The following is a 10,890-nucleotide window of genomic DNA, read 5'->3' as shown; positions in this document are numbered from 1 at the left end:
GGAACCATGTGTCTATCTCGTTTCCTTTTGCCTGTTACAAACATATGCACAAAGACATAATACCCTGTACCACACTGTGGAATTTTTAGAATTTTTACAGGCACCGAATTTGATATTGTATTTAAATTTTGAGGTCGGTTAACCTTCCAACCTCATGGTATTTTAAAGACGCCCCCTTAGAGGAAGTGTAAATATAGCTTCAAAAAATGCCCGACCCTATTTTCGGTATTTCAATTGTTTTAACCGCACCGAAATGATTTTAATTTAACATTCCGGGTTCATAGAGGCGGTCTTTACTGGTTCATGGAGGATAAAAAATGTTAATTCTGGGTTCTTGAGGTTTTAGAAACATATTTGCAATGTTATCATTTTCCTGTATTTTTTATGTTTTATCCAAATTTCCCCTCCGAAGTGGCTGTAATTACAGATATTGGTCCAATTTTTTGTCATAGACCCCATTTTCGGCATTTTGAAGGTTTTAGCCTCACCGAAGTTGCTGTAATTTGTCATTCTAGATTCGCACAGCATAAACAAACTTATTTCTAGTAGGTTAAAATGACATAGTCTGCATTTAAAGGTGCCAACATTTTTTATACATGCCAGAAAGTGAAGGTTATTACATACATTTCTCCTTGGATAAAATTGGCTTATCATAGAATATACACATAAGCAAAAATTATTAACCGAATCCGTTTTATTCGAATTAAATTCCATTATAATATTTTTTCACAAAACCCATTTTGGAGTAATTATGCGTTTTTTTATGAAAGGTTTAATAATAGCTTAAATGCATATATTTTGCACTTAAATTATTCACTCTATTTATATAAACGTTCTCTTACATTTAGTAGGTATACATTCAAGCGAAAATAACTCAACTATACATCCTTAATTGTATTAATAAAAACCACAAATTAAATTAAATTCGCAATGAAATATACCGCAACTAAAAATACGAATATTTACGCAGCCGACAAATCGCTGTTGCGGAATTTAACCCAGCGAAATAAAATGGAAGAAGTTAAATGTAAGAATTTAATTGATTATATTTAAATGTATATGAAATTCTTAGAACCAACATCGGCAACAACACATGAGGATCACAATTAAATAGAAATGAGCGGTAGTGCACCCAGAAGAAAGTGGCAACACATAATAAGTAAAGAACACAACCACTGCACAAAATTCAAGGAGACATTATTTCTAGGCGACGGCACATATCCGACTCATTTCCAGGCCATTCTGCAGCATATACTTACTAAAATCATTTACTTAGCTAGAAAAGAAACAATTATTAACGAATCTAATGCCAGGTTAAAGATTTACGAAATTTATGAAACTATTTTAAATTAATATGAAACAGTTTTAATAAAACATACTGAATACATTCTCCATGTTGAATCAACAAAAATTGGATTTTTATAAACATTCTCTAAACAACCGAATACCAAATTAAGCCATTTTGCATAGATCAAAACCTCATTTGTTGAAATCACGATAGAGCTCACAATTTTTTAGATAGAGCTTTGAGTATTTTGTACAGAAATTGCTATTACTCCTTGGATGTGTGGTATAACGGAGTATATCGTATATCTCCTATATAATGGTGCAACCCCAATTTCGGTATTTTGAAATCTGATGCCGCATTAGGCATCCGAAGGGGCTGTAATTTATTGTTGGATCTTGAAGGGTGATATATTTATACCCTACACAACTATGTTGTAAGGGTACTATAACTTTGTGGGACACAAAGCGTTTGTAACGCGGCGAAATATTGTTCCAGAGACCAGTCGATCTTCCGTCCGTCTGTCCGTCATAATTTGTAAACACGCTACATATGCACCTCAAAATTTTGCATGTGGACTGTTCTGGCCAAGGACTATCCCTATTTTATTGGTAATGACCGCTTAATATTTAGGGGATGGATTGGACCAATTACTTTACTTTTGTATGTCTTTCTGGTCGCTCTAGAGACCACAGTTATAGATATAGATCCCATTCATCCGATGGTGCACTCGAGTGTCAAGGCTTGTCCGATTAAGACAACATTCTGCACAGCGTATTGAAATTAGAGCAGGTTGACGTACGTGAAGTTTTCTTTATAACCTTCACCACACTGTGGTACAGGGTATAATGTCTTTGTGCATATGTTTGTTACATGCAAAAGAAATCGAGATAAACCCTTTGAGAATATGAATAACATCACTTTCTGAGTCGATTTATGAAGGTCCGTCCGTCTGTTGATGTTAAATTGTAAACAAAATACAGGTCGCATTTATGATCCGAATTGGATGAAATTTGGCATAGGTCACTTATTCGGCCCAAGGACGAACCCTATTGAAATTGGGAATCGGTTCAGATTTAGATATAGCTCCCATATATATTTGGAATCGGTTCAGATTTAGATATAGCTCCCATATATATATTTAACCGATTTAATGTAAACGGTTCCTATATATCTTTCGATTTGCAAGAAATTTGGTACAGCCTAATCATTTAGGTCTAGAATGATGTCTGCCAAGTTTCGTGAAAATGAGTTCACACAGAAGATATAGCTCCCATATATATTTTCGTCCGATTTTAGGTAAATGGTGCACCAAAGTCCCTGCAAATCATTTGATATGTGCGAATTTTGGCCTAGCGTATTGAATGAAGACTAGAATGACGTGTGCTAAGTTTCGTGAAAATCGGTTCACACTTAAATGTAGCTCCCATTTGTAGTTTCGCCCGATTTTAGGTAAATGGTGCATCAAAGTCCCTGAAAATCACTCGATTTGCACGAATTTTGGCATAACGCTCTAAATTAAGTCTAGAATGGCGTGTGCTAAGTTTCATAATAATCGGTTCAGATCTATTTATACTTCCCATATATAGTTTCGCCCGATTTTATGTAAATGATGCACCATAGTCCCTATAAATCTTTCGATTTGCATGAAATTTGGCATAGCGTACTGTGTATTAAGTTTCGTTAAAATCGGTCCAGATTTAGATAGAACTACCATGTATAGTTTTTTCCGATTTTATATAAATGGTGCAACAACGTCCTTATGTATCATTCTACTGGCGCGAAATTTAGCTACTGAATATAGGCTAGAATTGTGTCTGCTAAGTTTCGTAAAAATTGGTTGAGATTTAGATAAAGTTCTATATATATTTTCGTCAGATTTTAACTGAACTGCGTCTAGAATGATGTTTGTTAAATTTCGTGAAAATCAGATTCAGATTTAGATATAGCTCTCATATATATTTTCCTTCGATTTAATGTAAAGTGTAAACTAAAGACCCAAAGTTTTTACGATTAACACACAATTTTGTTGAAATAGATTCCGATTTAGATATAGCTCCCATTTATGTTTTCGTTGAATTTTAGGTAAATGTTGCACCGGTTGATACGTACTACGAATGACGTTATAGTTTTTTCTTTTAATTGGTGCAGACGCTTACACAGCTTCCCTATATACTACATATGGGTATATGATTGAGATTAAATTTATTTAAATAAAATCGATTTACATAAAAACGTCCCATTGTGCGCAAACGACTCTAAACTTGCCCGAATGAAATGAAATTTAGCATAGGTTCCAGAAAGATCACATATTCAAGTCTGTTCAATTTCATGTCAATGCTCTTTCGGAAAGGCGGAGTCTCTTAGGAATATAGAATGTAGAATATACCCAAAGTGGTGAAGGGTATCATATAGTCGGCCAAATTCGACTTTACTACTTTCCTTACTGACATAGCCCCTATATGAATGTCCCACTCGTTTTCAGTTTTTTTTTAAATTATAGCCTTATTTTCCAATTGTAGTTGATGTAATTTATAAAGTTTTAATTAGGAGAAAGCTACTATTCAAATAAATGTAAAGATTTCAGATATATCACAACCATTTTTCTACTATGCTCTCTCTCACTCATTCTTTTTTTATTTCTTCAGAGGAATACATTTCTCTTTGTCAAAAGAGAGAGAGAAAGAGAGATTTTTGACAAAAACAAATGTAATCTTCTGAAGAAAAAACTAGTAAGGAAAGTTCAAAAATCGGACGGGCCGACTTTATGATACCCTTCACCACTTTGGGAACATACAAGAGTTGCTCATATGAAAATATATATGGGAGCTATATCTAAATCGGAACTTATTTCAACAAAACTTCACGTCAACCTGTAGTAACTTCAATACGGCATGCAAAAGTTTGTCTCAATCATTGACTGTATGGTGCACCATTTACATAAAATCTGAACCACATAACTTCGCATACACCAATCCAGACCTAATTCAGTACGATGTGCATAATTCTGTTTCAATCATACAAATACTGACAGTATGGTGCTCCATTTACATAAAATCGGACGAAAATATATATTAATGCTATATCTAAATCTAAACCGATTTCAACAAAACTTCACGGACATCAACTTGCAGTAATTTCAATACGGATGTCAACTTGTAGTAACTTCAATACGCTATGCAAAATTTTGTCTCAATCGGACACACATTGACAGAATGGTACACCATTTACATAAAATTAGACGAATATATATGGGAGCTATATCTAAATCTGAACCAATTTCAACAGAACTTCGCATACATCTTGAATAAAACACTTATCATTTACACCACAGTAATTAACATTACTTTCAATATTAAAGTTTTCACTGGGAAACTTTCGCTCTCAATACAACCAACCACTTTGCTACCAACACATTTGTATGAATGGCTATCAAAAGGATATCCTCAAAATCCTCCTACAAAAATGCACAAACACTCTTCTATGTATACCATAACCACACAAATAAACCATAAATGTTGAAGTTATGAAAGAAAGCCAGAGTGAAAAACATACACATACAGACACACACATAAACATATTTACTATACGAAAAATTGGCAGAGTGTATGGGTACTTTGGGGAAAACCATGTGAAATGTAATTCAATTAAAAAGATAAACAAAACAGATTTTAAAAATTTTATGTGAGCACTTACCTTTACCTTGTTGACCTTATATGCAAAGAGAAAGGCATTAAAGAAGCCCTTAAAACATTGGAAGTTTTTTTGTAAACTTTTGTTGGTCGGCAAATGAGTGTTTTTAAGTTTTAAGTAACATTAAATTAAAGAGTTTTTATTTTGCTTTAGGGGATGGATGATAATTTTTGTTTTTGAATTATTTAAAAATTTTTGTTAAGTTATTGCGCAAAATATAGAAAATGTTAACAGATGTTTATAGAAAAGTATTAAGCGATTTATTTTATTCATAACAAAACTAGATGGCTGTAATCATTATTTGAGCGGACCCAGAAAATCTTTTATCGATTTTGCAGCTAAATGTTATAGTCTTACTGAACCTCAACAGTAAAGTGAAGAACATATGTGTGGTAGAAATTGCGAATCCATAGATTAAAAACGCACATTATCTTGCATAGACAAAAATCGTTTTCCTATTCTACAGATCTATACCTTTGTCTACCTTTTGGAATCCAAAATATACAATTATAGTCAATCGTTTCCTATTCTACAGATCTATACCTTTATCTACCTTTTGGAATCCAAAATGTACATTTATAGTCAATTTGGTTAATAAACGTACCTAATCTCCACATAATATCGAATTTAGGAAGGTACCGTTATATGGGGCTTACACTTAAAGTTTTAATTATTGGTAGGACGAGTTGTTACCCAATAAAAATCTAAAAGACAAAATGCAGACACACTAAAGATGTACCCAAAATAATGAATATTTGGCGCCATTCAAAGTTCGAAGTTTTATTATAAACTAGCAGATGCCTGTACTTCGTTGGCGGATGTGAGAAGTATTTAAACATGTCTAAAGCTAATCAACATACACACCAATTTTCCATAATTAAAATTTTAGTACCACTTAGTTCCTGTGTTATTATATAGTACGTATTTCCAAAACTACCTACATGTCCAACACAACACACCAATTCTTATCGGAACAGAAAACCAGTTCTATACAAATTTTGATACCATTTATTACATTTCGTACTCTTTTCGTTTTTATTTCCAAAACTAATTCCAAATGTCATGATTCGGGCTCTATAGGTTCATCCAAATATTAATTTTACCTAGTTAATATAAATCATATTTCCTAATTTCAGGATTCCAGCCCGATCGCTTCACCAAATTTTGTACCATTTAGAACACATCAGCATGAATTTTCAACATTTCTTACATAGCCCAATCCTACCCCCCCTACAAAGTCATTCCATATTCAAATTTCAAGATTCCGGCTCTAACGGTTCACCCAAATCCACATTTGGCACCATTTAGAACACATTAGTACAGTCTTTCAAATCTTCCGTCAATGTCCAATGAATTTTTCATAACTACCTACATATATCATACAATCAATGAACATTTTATTTCCCGATTTCAAGATTCTAGATATAATGGTTCACCCATAATTTAAATTGTACAAAATTTAGTACACATTAATATGCATTTCCAAAACTTCGTACATAGCCCAATCCTAAACCCCAACAATGATTCTAACTCAAAATTTCAGGTTCTCAGCACAATACAAATTGCACCAAAGTTAGTACCGATTATTACCCATACGTATGAATTTCCAAAACCACATACATACACTAATCCTACACTCCAATATTATTTTCAAATTTCAGTGTTCTAGCTCTATCGGTTCACCCCAATACACATTTGTTACTACATAGTGCAAATTAGTACAAATTTCCTACATATCCCAATCCTGGGTGTAGGATTCGATCTCAGCACTTTCGGTTTACCAAAAATTCAAATTGTACCAAGCATTGTACCATTTAGTACTTTTCGTAGACATACGTACAAATTTCTAAAACTTTCTACATATCGCGACACTCCGACGGTAACGTTAATTTCAAATTTCAGGATTCCAACTTCATCCGTTTCACTAAATTCAAATGGTATCAAATTTAGTACAGTTTAATACTTTTCAGATACATGAGTATACGCTTTCAAAACCAGCTCCTTATATCGACCCTACATCTCAACCTCGACTCGCATTCCTATCCGTTCACATGCTAAGAAAGTGTAACACATTTATTACATTTTAGTACTTTTCGGATACATATAGTTAGAATTTCCAAAAACCATTTGGTACATCTATCCTACACTCAATCCAATTTTCAGAGTTCTAGCTGCACCGGTTCGCCAAATACAAATGGTACCACATTTAGAACTTTTCGTGTCGTTCTAGTCGACACCTTTAGACCAAGAATGACCCTCACCCCAAATTTCAGGATTCTAGCTTCAGCTGTTTCGACGTTGATGAATCGTTAAGTCCGTCAGTGAAACAGTCAGGCAGTAAGACAGTCACTTTACTCTTTTATTAGTATAGATATTGCGAACTCTATCGTGATTTAAATTGGTCGACAGGTGGACATGTCTAAATTGTATTCTTATCAAGAAAATGTATCGTTATGACTTAAATTGTATACTTCATAAACGACTATACATTTTATAATTTTTTCGACACATTCCTTCTTTTTAATATAATATTTCTATACCCTCCACCACACTGTTGTACTCGGTATTATTTAAATTTCGTTTGATACTTTTGAAAAAGGTAAATAATTTTGAGTATATTAAATTTGTCATTTCATGTTTAACTCAAAATTTTAAGTACATATAGGACAATTTTCCCACATTTGGTAGTACTAATCTTATTATTATTATTCGAATAACAAATTATAAATACACCATTCATATTTTGAAGTCTTAAGCGATATTTTGCAACATAAATAGCTGTGAACACCGCTCTATTCATTATTGCTATTTTCTTCTCTTCCATCATATTTAACTGCGACACCCACATCCTCCTCAATACAGTCTACATAATATTGCTCATTTGTATGAACGCAAATGTCGGTATTACAGTTCTGCAATATTAACCAGTTTTCTATACATACGACGTGTAGATGGCGCAGTATGTACTATCGGCAATGCAGTCCAACTAGGAAATTATTTAAAGCATACTTTAGGGGTGAGTTTGCTACATTATAAATTTCCCAGTATAATGGGAAAAAGAAATACCAACGAAATTCAATATTTTTAAACATAATTGGATAGTAGCTTAGCATAGTACAGTGGCATATGTAATTATTAATTTATTGCATTTATTAATATATTTAAGACATATATAAAGGTTAACGTTAATGGATTATGAAGGGGTAGTAGTATTGATAAAGAAAGTAAATGTTAGGCTTTATGTGTGAGGTAACTTTATAATATACTAGCAAAGTGCCCGCTACTTCGTATGCGGAAAGGGAATAACAAAATCATATGGAAATCGTAAATACTCCATAATTTGTTGTACTATTGTTCTAAATTCCACCTCTTTTCCTACATCTAATATCAAGTTTATTACAATTAAGGACTCTTCATACACATCAGCACTATTTTCCGAAATCTCTTTCTTATTTCCATTACATAGATTAAAAATAGTTTAGTGAATTTTCTATTTACTATTCGAGTTTCCAAAGTTGTCTCCGTAGCTCAATACTACACTTCAACAGTAATCTGAATTCTAAATCTCAGGAATCATACAAATCCAAATCGTTTCAAATTAAGTACCATTTATTACTTTTTATACCCATAAGTGAGAATTTCTAAAACTATATCATTCATATACTCTAACAGTAAACTTAATTCCACCAAAATCCAAATTGTACCAAATTTAGTTCTTTTGGTACTCATATGTACATATTGCCTAATGTAAATCAATTCTGCTTTAAATTAGTAATCGTAATTGCGTAATTGTTTAAGAGTTTCAGCTCTGTCTGTTCATTAAAGACCAAATTATACCATATTTGATACCATTCTCTACTTTTCGTACCCATATTCCAAACCTATCTCAATATTTGAAACCTGCTTTCATATAGTAATCGTAAGTCCAAATTTAAGAATTCCAGATATATACGTTCACTAAATTGTAACAGATTTGGTACCATTCTGTACTTTTCCTACACTCCAACAGTAATCTTGGTTGCAACTTTCAGGATTCGAGTTCTACCCGTTCACCAAAATCCAAATTGTACCAAATTCTGCGCTTTTCGTACCCAAAGTAAGAATTTCCAAAACTACCTCAGTCATGCACTCCAATAATAACCTTAAGTCAGCATTTAAAAATTCCAGCTCTATCCGTTCACCAAAATCCAAGTAGTACCAAATTTATTACCACTTATTACTTTTCATAGACATAAGTACGAGTTTCTAAAACTGACTCAATTACACACAGAACAGTAATTTTAATCACAATTTCTAGGATAACAGTCCTACCCGTTCACATAGATCTCAATTTTACCATATTTAGTACCATTTAGTACTTTTCGTACCTATGAGTTCGAATTTCCAACAATGTCTCAATCCTGTCCCATAACAGTAATTTTATTGTTCTCCAACTTTCCCCCAAATCTAAATTGTACTAAACTTAAACTACATCCATATCCTTTCCTACACTCCAACCTTAATTTTAATTTCAAATTTTAGGATTCTCGCTCACGAATTGTACCATATTTAGTACCATTAATTGTCCATAAGTACGAAATTCCAAAAATACCTTAATTCTGTAATTTTTCTTCCATCTCTATCCGTTAATTCTAATCCAAATTGTACCAAATTTTGTACCATTTAGTACACATAATGACAAATTTTCCAAACTACTGACTTGTCTCAATCCTACACTCTAATTGTAATAATAATTCAAAATTTCAGAATCTCAGCCCTATCCGTTCGCGCAAAAACAATTTGCAAACTATCTGGTACCATTTAGTACTTTTTGTTTCTATAATTAAGAATTTCCTAAACTACCTCAATCCTACACTCCTACAGGAATTTTAATTCCATTCTGGAGTCCAGCTCTATCCGTTCTCAAATAATCAAGTGGTACCAAATATAGGGATTTCAGCTCTATCCTTTTAAGCAAAATCCAAATTGTACTAAATTTTGTGCCATATAGTACTGTTCGTACCATTAAGTAACTACCTCAATCTAGTTCACCTAAATCCAACATGCACCAAATTTAGTACTATTTAGTACTTTTCGTAAACATAAGTACGATTTTTTAAAGCTACTTCAATCTTATGCTCCAATAGTTGTCCTGATTCCGATTTTCCAGATTCCATCTTTATACACTCAACTAAATGCAAATAGTACCAAATTTAGTACCATTTTGTACTTTTTATACACATAAGTACGAATTTCTTAAAGCATTTCCATACATCAACACCACTTCCCAACCTGTATTCCATATAAAATTTCAAGATTTTAGCTATATATGTTCAATATATATACAATTCGAACTAAATTTAGTAATTGTTAGTACTTTTAGTACACTAATAGTTCGAATTTCTAAAAACCCTTTTGTACATCTTTCTAAATTTCCATCAGTGACCCACATTCGAAATTTCAGAATTCTAGCTCTTCCCGTTCGCCTAATACATAAGGTAACATTTTTTGTACATTTTAGTACTTTTCGTCCACCAAAGTCTTAATTTAGTACTTTTCGTACTCATAAAAACGAATTTCCAAACATACCTCAATCCTGATTTCAAATAGTAATCGTAAGTGAACATTTAAGAATTCTAGCTCTGTCTGTTCATCAAAAACCAAATTGTACCAGATTAGGTACCATTCTGTACTTTTCGTACCCACATTCCAAATTATATCAAATCTACACTCCCACAGTAACCTAAGTTGCAACTTTCGGGATTCGAATTATACCCGTTCACCAAAGTCCAATTTGTACCAAATTTTGTGCTTTTCGTACCCATAAGTACGAATTTTCAAAACTACCCCAGTCATGTTCTCCAATAAAAACCTTTAGTCCACATTTAGGGATCCCAGCTCTATCCGTTCACCAACAACCAAACCTGTACTCT

The sequence above is a fragment of the Musca vetustissima genome, unplaced genomic scaffold, assembly GCF_032173495.1.
Source record: "Musca vetustissima isolate MV318-11 ecotype Yass unplaced genomic scaffold, APGP_CSIRO_Mvet_v1 utg4186, whole genome shotgun sequence".
Taxonomy (NCBI): Eukaryota; Metazoa; Arthropoda; class Insecta; order Diptera; family Muscidae; genus Musca; species Musca vetustissima.
Note: the sequence above shows the minus strand (reverse complement) of the source record.